The following is a 15,120-nucleotide window of genomic DNA, read 5'->3' on the forward strand; positions in this document are numbered from 1 at the left end:
CATCTCGCTAGCCTGACGACTGTCGCCCCTGGGTGAATAAATCCTCTTTAAAAAAGAAACTTGACATAGATGTAAAACCACTCTTTGCCAAATATCTAAAATAATTACATTAAATGAAAACCGAATAAGTCAAACAGAAAGATGATGTTTCCACAATTCGGGAAAACACATGCAAAACACATAAACGTAGCTTTTTGAGATCAATTTTACAGCTCCATCCAAATGCAACCACCTGTAAAAAACGTGCCTCCTGCTGAATGGGTATAACAATCCACATCAACGGCTGTTCATACAGTCCTTATAACGGCAGTAGAAGCGGTGACAGAATGCCAAGATTGAATGCAGCGGGAACAATGTCATTGGGGGATTACAAGCTGGAGCAACTCAGCAAGAAGTGGCCAGGCACTTTGGCGTATCCAGACTGACAATCTCCGCACTGTGGACCCGATACAACAACACCAACAGAGTTGACGACAGACCAAGGTCAGGAAGACCAAGGGTGACAACCCAAGCACAAGATCGATACATCCGGCTGCGACACCTCCGAGACCGCACTACCACAGCCACGTCTACAACCACACAGATCCCTGGGGTACGCAGAATATCAGATCAAACGGTACGCAACAGACTGAGGGAGGCTGGACTTTTTGCACGAAGACCTGTTCGACGTCATGTATTGACCCCACGTCATCTGGCGGACCGTCTGCTTTGGTGTCAACAGAGGGTTCGATAGGCACGTGCAAGGTGGGGTAATTTACTGTTTACTGACGAGTCCCGTTTCCTACTCACACGTGCTCATGGGCGCGCACGTGTGTACAGACGTCAGGGTGAACGTTACGCCCCCAACTGTGTGCAGCAGGTTGTCCCATTTGGCGGTGGGAGTGTCATGGTATGGGCCGGAATTCATCACGGTGGTAGGACGCCTCTCGTGCATGTGGCAGGTGCATTGGCAGGTGTGCGTTACAGAGACTTGATACTACAGCCTTACGTTCTTCCTCACGTCAACGTTCATGGCGGACTGTTCCAGCAGGACAACGCTCGACCGCATATTACACGTGTTTATCAGGACTTCTTACAGCACAACAACATCCAGACATTACCTTGGCCAGCCCGGTCACCATATTTGTCCCCGATTGAGCATCTGTGGGACGAGTTGGACCGACGCGTTCGCAGAAGGAATCCACCGCCCCAAACACTTCCGGCGCTTCTTGATGCACTTCAGCATCAATGGCAGCATATCCAACAGCGTGTTATTGACAACTTGATTGCATCTATGGGTCGTCGGTGTCAAGCGGTGATTGATGCACGTGGTGGGCACAACCGCTACAGACATTTTCTGTACCCCTGTTACATTAATTGTATCGTGTACGTGTGTCTGTCTACGGGACACGATTAATTTTTCGAACATTGCGTACATTGACCTTCAAACAGAGTTTCAATTATGGTTTCTGTGTCCTATTTTGAAACAATCGCATTATATTACATATTGAAAGTCAGTGTCAAGTTTGTTTTTTCGAAGAGTATATATTATTATCACTGACTTTTACTTTCCCCGTTGTATTTTTTGTATTTGATACTGACCATTGCCATCATTAAATATTGTACTACAACTTGATTGTTTACTGCCATTGTAATTGAGGTGTAGTAATTTGTATCGATTTGTAAACTTAGTGCATATTAGAGGACATTTGTTGATTTTATACCACTTTTGGTTGTTTGTTGGTTTCACACAAGTTCTTTTACGTACAGATTTCTGGGTTAACATATTGTTTCAATTTGGGAATCCATACGTAACATTACCTACTATTCAAAGTGTTGTCGCGAAGTGTAAGTGTAAGGAATAGATTCCTATCCTGTTTCGGTGTGTTTGTAACGTAGGTTTATGGATGATCTGATTTCATTTAATAACAATCAGTCACAAGAATTATATCGCGTGCAATTCCCTATTTTGACTTGTACCATCAATGTAATAGCAACAAAGAGGACGGAAGAAATGTTTCAAACTAGAAAACTAAATGGAGGAAAGAACAACTGAAACTTGTACTATTTTGCATGGATGAGAGGTAGGACATTTTCTCAGTTTATTAATTCTATGCAACAATTAAGTGAACATACCGCGTATAATACTCTTTTGATGGAAGAAGAAATTTTGTGTTAAAAAAATACTTGAAACAATGATATATAATACGATGCACGGTATACTGTTTTACAGAAATATTCTACAGGAGGCAACAGTGACATATTAGGGGACCTGTCATTTGATATTCGGTGTGTGTGTGTGTGTGTGTGTGTGTGTGTGTGTTGGTGGTTTTGGTGATGTGTGTTGGTGTTTTTGGTGTTTGGTGGTGTGTGGTGTTGTGTGGTGGTGTTAGTGGTGTGTGGTGGTGTGTAGTGATGTGTGGTGGTGTTGGTGTTGGTAGTGTGTGGTGTTGATGTTGGTGGTGTGTGGTGGTGTGTGGTGGTGGTGTTGGTGGTAATGATGGTGTTGGTGTTGGTGGCGTTGGTGTTGTGAGGTGGTGTTGGTGGTGTGTAGTGGCGGTGGTGTTGGTGGTGTGTGGTGGTGTGTAAAGGTGTGTGGTGGTGTTGGTGTTGGTGGTGTGTAGTGGTGTGTAGTGGTGTTGGTGTTGGTGGTGTGTGTTGGTGTTGGTGTTGGTGGTGTGTAGTGGTGTGTAGTGGTGTTGGTGGTGTGTAGTGGTGTGTAGTGGTGTTGGTGGTGTTGGTGATGTGTAGTGGCGATGGTGTTGGTGGTGTGTGGTGGTGTGTAATGGTGTGGTGTTGGTGGTGTGTGGTGGTGTTGGTTTTGGTGGTGTGTAGTGGTGTGCAGTGGTGTGTAGTGGTGTTGGTGTTGGTGGTGTTTTGGTGTGGTGTTGGTGGTTAGTGTTGGTGTTAGTGTTGGTGGTGTGTAGTGGTGTTGGTGGTGTGTAGTGGTGTGTAGTGGTGTTGATGTTGGTGGTATGTGGTGGTGTGTAGTGGTGTGTAGTGGTGTGTAATGGTGTTGATGTTGTTGGTGTTTGTGGTGTGTAGTGGCGGTGGTGTTGTTGGTGAGTAGTGGCGGTGGTGTGTAGTGGTGTTGGTGTTGGTGGTGTGTAGTGGTGTTGGTGTTGGTGGTGTTTGTGGTGTGTAGTGGTGTTGGTGTTGGTGTTGTGGTGTGGTGTTGGTTGTGTGGAGTGGCGGTGTTGTTGTTGGTGTTTGTGGTGTGTAGTGGCGGTGGTGTTGGTGGTGTTGGTGTTGGTGGTGTGTAGTGGCGGTGGTGTTGTTGGTGTTTGTGGTGTGTAGTGGTGTGGTGTTGCTGGTGTGTAGTGGCGGTGGTGTGTGGTGGTGTGTAGTGGTGTTGGTGGTGTGTAGTGGCTGTGGTGTTGTTGGTGTTTGTGGTGTGTAGTAGTGTTGGTGGTGTGTAGTGGCGGTGGTGTGTGGTGGTGTGTAGTGGTGTTGGTGGTGTTGGTGGTGTGTAGTGGTGTGTAGTGGTGTTGGTGTTGGTGGTGTGTGGTGGTGTGTAGTGGTGTGTAGTGGTGTTGGTGATGTGTAGTGGGGTTGGTGTTGGTGGTGGTGTGGTGTTGGTGGTTAGTGGTGGTGTTGGTGGTGTGTGGTGGTGTGGTGTTGGTGGTTAGTGGTGGTGTTGGTGTTGGTGGTGTGTAGTGGTGTGTTATGGTGTTGTTGGTGTGTAGTGGTGTGTACGGGTGTTGGTGGTGTGTGGTGGTGTTGGTGGTGTGTTGTGGTGTTGGTGATGTGTAGTGGTGTGTATTCGTGTGTAGTGGTGTGTTGTGGTGTTGATGGTTTGAGTGGTGTTGGTGGTGTGTGGTGGTGTGTAGTTGTGTTGGTGTTGGTGGTGTGTTGTGGTGTGTAGTGGTGTTGGTTGTGTGTGGTGGTGTGTAGTGGTGTTGGTGGTATGTAGTGGCGGTGGTGTTGGTGGTGTGTAGTTGTGTGGTGTTGGTGGTGTGTAGTGGTGTTGGTGGTGTGTAGTGGCGGTGGTGTTGGTGGTGTTAGTGGTGTGTAGTGGTGTGGTGTTGGTGGTGTGTAGTGGTGTGGTGTTGGTGGTGTGTAGTGATGTTGTGTTGGTGGTGTTGTTTGGTGTGTAGTGGCAGATGTGTTGGTGGTGTGTAGTGGCGGTGGTGTTGGTGGTGTGTAGTGGCGGTGGTGTTGGTGGTGTGTAGTGGCGGTGGTGTTGGTGGTGTTGGTGGTGTTGGTGGTGTGTAGTGATGTGGTGTTGGTGGTGTGTAGTGGTGTGGTGTTGGTGGTGTTGTTGGTGTGTAGTGGCAGTGGTGTTGGTGGTGTGTAGTGGCGGTGGTGTTGGTGGTGTGTAGTGGCGGTGGTGTTGGTGGTGTTGGTGGTGTGTAGTGGCGGTGGTGTTGGTGGTGTTGGTGGTGTGTAGTGGCGTGGTGTTGGTGGTGTGTAGTGGTGTGGTGTTGGTGGTGTGTAATGGTGTTGGTGGTGTGTAGTGGCGGTGCTGTTGGTGGTGTGTAGTGGTGTTGGTGGTGTGTAGTGGCGGTGCTGTTGGTGGTGTTGGTGGTGTGTAGTGGTGTGGTGTTGGTGGTGTGTAGTGGCAGTGATGTTGGTGGTTTGTAGTGGTGTGGTGTTGGTGGTGTGTAGTGGTGTGGTGTTGGTGGTGTGTAGTGGCGGTGCTGTTGGTGGTGTGTAGTGGCGGTGGTGTTGGTGGTGTTCAGTGGCGGTGCTGTTGGTGTTGTGTAGTGGTGTGGTGTTGGTGGTGTGTAGTGGTGTGGTGTTGGTGGTGTTGTTGGTGTGTAGTGGCAGTGGTGTTGGTGGTGTGTAGTGGCGCTGGTGTTGGTGGTGTTGGTGGTGTGTAGTTGTGTGGTGTTGGTGGTGTTGGTGGTGTGTAGTGGTGTTGGTGGTGTGTAGTGGCGGTGCTGTTGGTGGTGTGTAGTGGTTTGGTGTTGGTGGTGTGTAGTGGTGTGGTGTTGGTGGTGTGTAGTGGCGGTGCTGTTGGTGGTGTGTAGTGGCGGTGGTGTGTAGTGGTGTGGTGTTGGTGGTGTGTAGTGGTGTGGTGTTGGTGGTGTGTAGCGGTGTGGTGTTGTTGGTGTGTAGTGGTGTGGTGTTGGTGGTGTTGTTGGTGTGTAGTGGCGGTGGTGTTGATGGTGTTGGTGTTGGTGGTGTTGGTGTTGGTGGTGTGTAGTGGCGGTGGTGGTGTGTAGTGGCGGTGTTGTTGGTGGTGTTGGTGGTGTGTAGTGGTGTGGTGTTGGTGGTGTGTAGTGGCGGTGATGTTGGTGGTGTGTAGTGGTGTGGTGTTGGTGGTGTGTAGTGGTGTGGTGTTGGTGGTGTGTAGTGGCGGTGCTGTTGGTGGTGTGTAGTGGCGGTGGTGTGTAGTGGTGTGTAGTGGCGGTGGTGTTGGTGGTGTGTAGTGGCGGTGCTATTGGTGGTGTGTAGTGGTGTGGTGTTGGTGGTGTGTAGTGGTGTGGTGTTGGTGGTGTTGTTGGTGTGTAGTGGCAGTGGTATTGGTGGTGTGTAGTGGTGTGGTGTTGGTGGTGTTGGTGGTGTGTAGTGGTGTGGTGTTGGTGGTGTTGGTGGTGTGTAGTGGTGTTGGTGGTGTGTAATGGCGGTGCTGTTGGTGGTGGGGTGTTGGTGGTGTGTAGTGGTGTGGTGTTGGTGGTGTATAGTGGCGGTGCTGTTGGTGGTGTGTAGTGGCGGTGGTGTGTAGTGGTGTGGTGTTGGTGGTGTTGGTGGTGTGTAGTGGTGTGGTGTTGGTGGTGTGTAGCGGTGTGGTGTTGGTTGTGTGTAGCGGTGTGGTGTTGGTGGTGTGTAGTGGTGTGGTGTTGGTGGTGTTGTTGGTGCGTAGTGGCAGTGGTGTTGGTGGTGTGTAGTGGCGGTGCTGTTGGTGGTGTTGGTGGTGTGTAGTGGTGTGGTGTTGGTGGTGTGTAGTGGTGTTGGTGGTGTGTAGTGGCGGTGCTGTTGGTGGTGTGTAGTGGTGTGGTGTTGGTGGTGTGTAGTGGTGTGGTGTTGGTGGTGTGTAGTGGCGGTGCTGTTGGTGGTGTGTAGTGGCGGTGGTGTGTAGTGGTGTGGTGTTGGTGGTGTGTAGTGGTGTGGTGTTGGTGGTGTGTAGCGGTGTGGTGTTGGTTGTGTGTAGCGGTGTGGTGTTGGTGGTGTGTAGTGGTGTGGTGTTGGTGGTGTTGTTGGTGCGTAGTGGCAGTGGTGTTGGTGGTGTGTAGTGGCGGTGCTGTTGGTGGTGTTGGTGGTGTGTAGTGGTGTGGTGTTGGTGGTGTGTAGTGGTGTTGGTGGTGTGTAGTGGCGGTGCTGTTGGTGGTGTGTAGTGGTGTGGTGTTGGTGGTGTGTAGTGGTGTGGTGTTGGTGGTGTGTAGTGGCGGTGCTGTTGGTGGTGTGTAGTGGCGGTGGTGTGTAGTGGTGTGGTGTTGGTGGTATTGGTGGTGTGTAGTGGTGTGGTGTTGGTGGTGTGTAGCGGTGTGGTGTTGTTGGTGTGTAGTGGTGTGGTGTTGGCGGAGTTGGTGGTGTGTAGTGGCGGTGGTGTTGGTGGTGTTGTTGGTGTGTAGTGGCGGTGGTGTTGGTGCTGTTGGTGGTGTGTAGTGGTGTTGGTGTTGGTGGTGTTTGTGGTGTATAGTGGCGGTGCTGTTGGTGGTGTGTAGTGGTGTTGGTGGTGTGTAGTGGCGGTGGTGTTGGTGGTGTGTAGTGGTGTGGTGTTGGTGGTGTTGGTGGTGTATAGTGGCGGTGCTGTTGGTGGTGTGTAGTGGTGTTGGTGGTGTGTAGTGGCGGTGGTGTTGGTGGTGTGTAGTGGTGTGGTGTTGGTGGTGTTTGTGGTGTGTTGTGGCGGAGGTGTTTGTGGTGTGTTGTGGTGTGGTGTTGGTGGTGTGTAGTGGTGTGGTGTTGGTGGTGTGTAGTGGCGGTGGTGTTGGCGGAGTTGGTGGTGTGTAGTGGCGGTGGTGTTGGTGGTGTTGGTGGTGTGTAGTGGCGGTGGTGTTGGCGGAGTTGGTGGTGTGTACAGACAAGCATTTGGTGATTCATATATCTCTGTTTGTGCCAATTTCTGTGGAGTTTTGGAATCCAGGACAAAAGAGGAATGAACATGTCTTCAGTATTTAGAGTCAAGTCAAAAGTGGACAGTAATGATGAATGGTTTAAGCAGATTTCTTCCTCAGATAACACACTAGCTTTATATGTGGCATTATTTGAAATCACACTTACACCAATATTTGAAGTGATGGTTCCTTATAATAGTTATGTTATTTGAGGGCTTGTCAGTGGGAACAACTGCAGACTTTACATATGTAGGATCGCCAGACCTTGGATTATTGCTGGCCGGGACAGAATGGTTTAATTCTAATTCTGTTTCCTCTTTTTCCAGTTTGTGCGTTCTACAAATGACATCATCACGCACTGACTTAACCCAGTTCTTCTTCTCGTTGGCCAATTGTTTTTGGCATATGCTTCGACAGCACCCATAATGCTTTTAAAGTTTTGATCCCAATTGGTAGGAAGCTGCTCCCGATGTTTTGGCCAATATTTGAATAACTTACGAAGGTTGTTTTTTATGTCAACAGAAGTCACCTGTAACTGTATGACCTTCAGGTTGGAAGCAGTATTGCGAGTCTTAGTAGCCACAAAGTCTGGAATTCACGTCATGAACTGCCAATTCCACGTTCTGTAAGACGTTCCCTTCAACTGAACAACCTGGATGAAATGGTGTTCGTACAGGAAAATGAAATTGCTGGTGGTTCCTGAAATTTGAAATATTGTGGGACATTGTCTGAGTATTAAACTTGTATTTAAGGCATCAATTCTCTTGTTTGCAAATTTTAAATTCAAGAACGTTTCAAAGCAATAACAAGAACTATACTCTCTAGTCGATACTGTAGGCAGTGCTGTGATGTAGAGAAACATTTTCATGGCAATGTTCTGCCCTATGATTATCAGACTGGTAATTTAAAGCAAAGACAAATCATGACTAATTTGCTTCATCACCATAAACATATTGCTTAATTCTTGGTATTTCCACTTTTAAAGTTTATCAATATTCTGTGAATGAAACTGTATTCTCTATAGTTTAAGCACAAAAGTATGTATTTTATGTTTTCCCTCTCGGTTTAGAAGCATTCCATCTCTCGCATGGCAGGAGTACTGCTGCCTGGAGTCCAAAAAACAGTTACTGTTTTATGCAAATATGTGAGTTGCGGGTGCACTGGTAGGCAGGACATGCTTACTCTTTCGCGAGCACCCATATGTATTTCTCAGAGCTGTTTTGCTTTTAACCCCTGTAGAATCCGTTACTGCCATTCATCTAATCAATGTTTTATCATAACAAATTCAGTGACAAAACCCATCCCTGGAAACAGGAGACAAAGCGACACACACAAAAAGAGGTGCGGTGTAACATTTCACTCCCAGACATGTTCTGTAGAGGAGCGGACTGGAGGAACAGCCGAATATGGCAGTACAGCAATATTATGCTGCCTCAAAAAGTCTGTTGCAACATGTGGGCGGGCATTATCCTGCTGCAACGTGATGTTACGTCTCTGCATATGCACAAAAGGTAGAACTTGCAATTGATCTCGATCTACGCCATCGAAATTGTCATTAACAATGATAAGTTGTGTTCTCCCATGATTGTATGATGCCACCGTATTACTAGTATATGACACTTGCAACCCCCAAGCTGATGACATTTAGCTGGACGCCTGAAGACCCTTGCAGGTCCATCGATGAAACCTGGACTGTTCGTGTGTTGTCTTCACCTCAGATGCTGTCTACACCAAGCTAGGCGTGCCTGACAGGTGACGTTTACGCAAAAGTAGGCGTATTGCTTGACGTCAGAGGTGGTTGTTGTGCTCCCTCAACCAACTGCGTACGGTTCTGCCACTAATTGGTCTCAACCCAGGCATTATCCGAGCTGTTTGTGTGGCTGTTTGGTATCGATTCCGTAGATGCACCAGCCGAATATGGTTGTCTTGATGACGTGACGTCACACGTGGACGACCAACCAGCTGCATGTTACGAGTGTTGCCCTGTTATAGATAACGTCCCCAAAGAGATAATATTGTGTTGAAATATGAATGAAAAGATGAATATGTATGAAAAGCTATATCATTTAATTTCAAAATTAATTTCTATTGAACTCTGTATGAAGCACAGTTACTCTTTTTAAGTTTAGATGGAAAGGCTTACTACTCTTTGACAGATTCCCTTAAAATTACTTAGGCATCTTGAATTGTCTGACGTACGAAGTCTGACGGCTTATTATTGTATGTCACAATTGCAACAGCTGTTAAACAGAAACATCAATCATATTTTGTTTTTCCTGAAGTGTGAGTTCTGACCTATTCAAGCGTACAGTTGATAGCAAGATTATTAGTAGATTTTGTCTAAGTTTGCATTCCATCTCCTCTTAATCTGGTCAGGGAATTGGCTCCCTCAGTAACGATACCATTATGTGAGAGGAATAAATTGCTCATTATAAACTAATCCGTGGTATATTTACGAGGCAAAAGTGAAACATTCAGAGGTTTTCAATTATTCCTCAGGAAAATTTACGTGTAGCTTCCTCCTGCATACTTCCTTACGTGACATCAGGGGAAGGAAGAAGATAGTTATATCTTTATATTGGCCATTAGTTGTTGTTTCCTTGCAGTCTATCCTGGTTTTATATTCATTTTCTATTTCCACAAATTGATATTAGCGAATAAACATTTGTGTTCCATTGAACTACATTAAAGTGGGATCAAAATACAATGTATCAGTGATGTGTGGAATGTACACTTAAATGATGATCCGATGAACAATACATACTCTGTAATAAAAGTAGGGCATATTCGAAAATAACAGATGACTTCAGAAATGCAAAGAGGTATGGAATGATGGTAATGGATTTATAAGGTATAACATGACAATCAGCAGTTCGTGTTGGCGGTCTATTCTAAGATGCCAATACCCAAGAAAGACGGCAAGGTTTTGTAGTCCAAAAAGGAACGGTTGAGATGACTTGATCAATAATGAGTCATGACTCTACCATAGGTCAAACATTCGTTTATATGTCGTGGCATGGTCCGAATCAATCTCCCGATGACATTTTGGGGGAGTCTTGTACACTCCTCTTTCAGGGGCGCTATCGTCTTGAAAGACAAAACATTGATCAGCATGGTGTGCAAATGGCACAACTATCAGCGCTAATATGTTGTCTCGGTAGTACTGTCTCGTGATCCGTCGATGGACAATATGCAGTTTCGTTACGGCAGTCATTCTGAAAAACACAGACTGAGACACATGTTGTTTACCTCTCGCTGAGTTCTACCAGTTTGAAGTATGCCAATAGGTCCAAAGCGTTCATCGCGTTGTAGACGACGCATGCCCAATCTGATCACAAATATTCAATTGAAACATGAGTATAGAGATTTGGTTTCTGTCGATAATGAAAATCAACAATACTAATTGCGATTTGAAGAAGTATACCGAAATGTCAAAATCACGAATCACAACCCAGGTTGAGTGGATGGGTTGGGTATGGTGTTTCAGACGGGTTTTCCTTGGAAATACAACATATGCTCTGTATATTTGCTGTGACATGCAGAGCAGTTACACACAATCCTATCATTCACCGCACACACCCTTTGATGTGGAAGTATTTCCATACTGATTATTATTTGAATGACGAGTCACTGGTCATGTGGAATGTAGGTCGTTTGATGTAATGTATGCTACCTCAGTTTGTATGTTGATGTCGAGTGTGGTCGTCAGCAATAAAAACAATACTTATTACAATTCACGCATTAACGACATGTGACAGTCACAGTGTTTGAGATATGACAGTTGCTTACATAATACCTCTGTAACGTGAATGGCTAATATCTTAATGATACTTGTTGATCACAGTTCCCGACTTATGCTGTATTTTATGTTGAGTAAACATTTGGCGGCTGTTATGATTCTTCACAGAAGTATCCAGTTCCAGTCGAAGATCAAGCCCTCACACAACAGGTAAACGTGTCTCTTCTTGGCATCTCAATACAGCATATGGCATGTGACTATTGCTTGCAATCAATTTGTCAGTTATATACTTATCCAAAAATAACCAAAGCAATACGGATATATTTCGGCTATAAAAGCAAAATTAGCGGACCAGGAGGTGCAAACTAAAGAGTTTTATTGTGTTGTAGTGTCAGTGATCACAAAAAGGACATGCAAGCTGTTAGTCGGGAAACAATTACGATACGGAAAAACGGACGACCAAGAGTAACCCCCGCCCAAAATCGCTACATCCGACTGCGCCACCTACGTGAAAGGACGACCACAGACATCTCAACCGCATCCCAAATACCCGGACTGCGCAGAATCTCCGACCAGACCGTACGAAACCGTTTAAGAGCAGCAGGTCTACGAGCAAGACGTCCTGTTTGACGCATCATATTGAGTCGACAACGTCGTCAACAACGACTGCATTGGTGTCGTCAACACAGGTTATGGCCTCAACTGCGATGGAGAGATGTCTGGTTCAGCCACGAATCACGATTTCTCCTCCGTCGAGGGGATAGGAGAGCACGAGTCTACAGACGTCGGGGAGAACGTTACGCCGGACAGGTTTGTTGGGGGTAGCGTTATGATGTTTGCGGGCATCATGGCAGGACAGGTTTGGTCCATATCCAGGGCAGTTTTACGGCTCAACGATACGTCAACGAAATTCTCCTATCACACGTCCTCCCAATTGCAGCTAACGGCAACGGTGTATTATCTTATGTACCGATTACTGAGAACACTTCAATCACCAAGTGTTTTCGTATTCCTCGGTTCCTCCTATAAATGTATTTCCCACCTCACACAATTTTGGCTATGCGTTTCTTTTTTGTGAAGAGTATATTTGATAGTGCACACCACCAACAGTTCGTCCGTTTAACGAGGCCTGTGTATTTCCTGTACGAAATGCAAATATTGTCCATTACAGAAGATAACTGAGAGGCCGTGAGAATTGTAAGGAGGGTTCAGATCTAATTGTAATACAACATCTGTCACAGTTTGCAAGCATGCAGTACATCATACTGGTTAATATTCAACATCATGAAATGCCTTACACATCAGGTGGAGAAGAAAGAACTTTCACGCACTTGAATATTTTTTAACCCGGACCAGATTTCTCAGGACTGTATAATGTATTCCTTTGCGTTTTATCTTCATTTTCACTTTCCTGACATAACAACAACAGGTTTGACATGAGAGCAATACTGAACAAACGCTAAACATCTGGGATGGTCACAAGTCATCAACATCCACTTGATCTCTCTTTTGTTGGTGAAACATCATTTCAATTACATTCACGCCCTCGTCTTTAGGGCAAAAACATTTGAACAATAAGCTATTTTAGGCGATGCAACAAATGTTAGGTTTTATTGTGGTGCTTGCTGTTACTAAAGATAATGCTACATTGACACGACATGGGCGCGAGAAACACCTGACCTGTTCAACCTACTTGAGTGAGACAGCGTCCCTCTGTATTCTGTGCAGTATCATAAGCCGACCCTTGAAATACGGTATGAACACACGTTACTCTCTGTATTCGCAGGAATAAAACCATTTATTGCCGTCTTAAATTTTATGATTATTCACTTGTCAAGTACAAAAGGGAAATGCATTTGCCACATTAGTTCATTGCAAATTGTCATTCCGATCATGACTTACTGGGTAGGGTGATGGCAGTCAGCAATGTCATAGCAATCACGAGTACTATTCAAACATGAAATGGGGGCACGAGTGGCGCCGTTTTTGCAGGATACGCTCCCCTTTCCGGGAAAACACATTGAATCATCACTCTTTGAAAGCTCATGATATAGTCAGAATAGTACAGATGATTCTTTTACCAGAGATGTCTTGGAACGGTTTTGTCGAATTATTTGCATCCATTCACTACACTCATCCACTCATGCACTCATTCAGTGGAGTAAAAAACAAACGTTAAAAAACAAAGTTGCTGCTTGGACTGTCATATGACAGTGTGTAGACAATTGCTCGCTATGAACACCACAAGGGAGACTACTCCGTCAGGTTCACATACACTAAACCTCTGAGATTGCATTTACAACACATGTGCCCGGAGCGGGATACACCGGTGATCGTCAGTCATATCAACACTGTCCTGGTTGTCTGTGTATAAACTGTGAGCGGTACAAGGGACACTACTCCGTCTGGTTCACAAACACTAAACCTCTAAGATTGCATTGATAACACCGGGTGCAGGACACACCGGTGATCGTCAGTCATATCAACACTGTCCTGGTTGTCTGTGTATAAACTGTGAGCGGTACAAGGGACACTTTTCCGTCTGGTTCACAAACACTAAACCTCTAAGATTGCATTGATAACACCGGGTGCAGGACACACCGGTGATCGTCAGTCATATCAACACTGTCCTGGTTGTCTGTGTATAAACTGTGAGCGGTACAAGGGAGACTGCTCCGTCTGGTTCACAAACACTAAACCTCTAAGATTGCATTGATAACACCGGGTGCAGGACACACCGGTGATCGTCAGTCATATCAACACTGTCCTGGTTGTCTGTGTATAAACTGTGAGCGGTACAAGGGACACTACTCCGTCTGGTTCACAAACACTAAACCTCTAAGATTGCATTGATAACACCGGGTGCAGGACACACCGGTGATCGTCAGTCATATCAACACTGTCCTGGTTGTCTGTGTATAAACTGTGAGCGGTACAAGGGAGACTGCTCCGTCAGGTTCACAAACACTAAACCTCTAAGATTGCATTGATAACACCGGGTGCAGGACACACCGGTGATCGTCAGTCATATCAACACTGTCCTGGTTGTCTGTGTATAAACTGTGAGCGGTACAAGGGACACTTCTCCGTCTGGTTCACAAACACTAAACCTCTAAGATTGCATTGATAACACCGGGTGCAGGACACACCGGTGATCGTCAGTCATATCAACACTGTCCTGGTTGTCTGTGTATAAACTGTGAGCGGTACAAGGGACACTACTCCGTCTGGTTCACAAACACTAAACCTCTAAGATTGCATTGATAACACCGGGTGCAGGACACACCGGTGATCGTCAGTCATATCAACACTGTCCTGGTTGTCTGTGTATAAACTGTGAGCGGTACAAGGGAGACTGCTCCGTCTGGTTCACAAACACTAAACCTCTAAGATTGCATTGATAACACCGGGTGCAGGACACACCGGTGATCGTCAGTCATATCAACACTGTCCTGGTTGTCTGTGTATAAACTGTGAGCGGTACAAGGGACACTACTCCGTCTGGTTCACAAACACTAAACCTCTAAGATTGCATTGATAACACCGGGTGCAGGACACACCGGTGATCGTCAGTCATATCAACACTGTCCTGGTTGTCTGTGTATAAACTGTGAGCGGTACAAGGGAGACTGCTCCGTCAGGTTCACAAACACTAAACCTCTAAGATTGCATTGATAACACCGGGTGCAGGACACCTCGGTGATCGTCAGTCATATCAACACTGTCCTGGTTGTCTGTGTATAAACTGTGAGCGGTACAAGGGACACTACTCCGTCTGGTTCACAAACACTAAACCTCTAAGATTGCATTGATAACACCGGGTGCAGGACACACCGGTGATCGTCAGTCATATCAACACTGTCCTGGTTGTCTGTGTATAAACTGTGAGCGGTACAAGGGGCACTACTCCGTCTGGTTCACAAACACTAAACCTCTAAGATTGCATTGATAACACCGGGTGCAGGACACACCGGTGATCGTCAGTCATATCAACACTGTCCTGGTTGTCTGTGTATAAACTGTGAGCGGTACAAGGGACACTACTCCGTCTGGTTCACAAACACTAAACCACTAAGATTGCATTGATAACACCGGGTGCAGGACACACCGGTGATCGTCAGTCATATCAACACTGTCCTGGTTGTCTGTGTATAAACTGTGAGCGGTACAAGGGAGACTGCTCCGTCTGGTTCACAAACACTAAACCTCTAAGATTGCATTGAAAACACCGGGTGCAGGACACACCGGTGATCGTCAGTCATATCAACACTGTCCTGGTTGTCTGTGTATAAACTGTGAGCGGTACAAGGGAGACTGCTCCGTCTGGTTCACAAACACTAAACCTCTAAGATTGCATTGATAACACCGGGTGCAGGACACACCGGTGATCGTCAGTCATAT

This window comes from Haliotis rufescens, unplaced genomic scaffold (genome assembly GCF_023055435.1).
Source record: "Haliotis rufescens isolate VD_foot unplaced genomic scaffold, xgHalRufe1.0.p SCAF_9, whole genome shotgun sequence".
NCBI classification, from domain to species: Eukaryota; Metazoa; Mollusca; class Gastropoda; order Lepetellida; family Haliotidae; genus Haliotis; species Haliotis rufescens.